Source organism: Pygoscelis adeliae, unplaced genomic scaffold, assembly GCF_000699105.1.
Source record: "Pygoscelis adeliae isolate BGI_AS28 unplaced genomic scaffold, ASM69910v1 Scaffold150, whole genome shotgun sequence".
Taxonomy (NCBI): Eukaryota; Metazoa; Chordata; class Aves; order Sphenisciformes; family Spheniscidae; genus Pygoscelis; species Pygoscelis adeliae.
The window spans coordinates 1,269,213-1,270,151 of record NW_008823872.1 but is presented as its reverse complement, the minus strand read 5'-3'; positions in this window follow the sequence as shown (position 1 = coordinate 1,270,151).

Sequence of the window (939 nt, the reverse complement as noted above, 5' to 3'; positions counted from 1 at the left end):
GGCAGCGCAGGTCCATGCAGTGGCAGCACGGGCTGTAAAAGCTCCGGCACTGTAAAAGCTGGGGCGCGGGCACTGTGAAAGCAGCCCCCGGCTCCCCACCGACAAGCAAAAACAAAGGGGCTTTTGTTTCCTGGTGGGGTTATTGTGCTGGGTCCTTCGGGCTTCCCGTACCCCCCACCGCTCCACGCCTTTTTCTGAATCTAAAGTCACCCTGATCCCCTTTCTCTGCTATTATATGTCAAGGAATCACACCTCAGGTCCGGTCCATGGAAATGCCTCTGAGCGCCTGCTCTGATGCTCCCCGCCTGCAGCCCAACCAGCCCATCCCTGCGGCAGCGCTGCTGCACTGGCAGCTGGACTTCGTGGCTCCAGGACATGAGGAAACCTCCCTCGCTCCTGCTGCTGCCCGCAGGACATGTGCATGTGGCAAGAGATGTGGCAAGGGAGCTCCAGCCCCAGCAGCCCTTCACTGGCTGGTCCTTGTCCTGGTCCTGCTCCTGCTCCTGGCCGTGGTCCTGGTCCATGGTCCCTGGTGCCTGGTCCTGGTCGCTGGTCTCTGGTCCCAGGTTCTGCTCCTGGTTCCGGTCCCAGGCAGGATGAGGCAGGCTGGGGAGGACAAGGGTCCCCGAGCAGGACATGGTGGGGATGTACAGGTGGGGGCAGGACAGGGTCCTGCTACGCCGGGCGCTGCTGACTTCCAGACATTCCTCCTGTGCGTGGCCGGCACCACTTCGGCTCATAACGTGATTAAAAGATTAAAATATCTCAGTTCAGCAGCAAGCAGCAAATGAAGCTTGAGACAGGGATGCTGAGGGGCTGCGGTGCCTGAGGCCCCTGTGGCAGCAATGCAGCGCCCAGAGAAGGGTGGCTGAGGCCATCCAGGCGGGTGGCTGCTGGCGCCGCAGCCCTCCCTCCAAAAACACCCTCCTCAGGCACAGC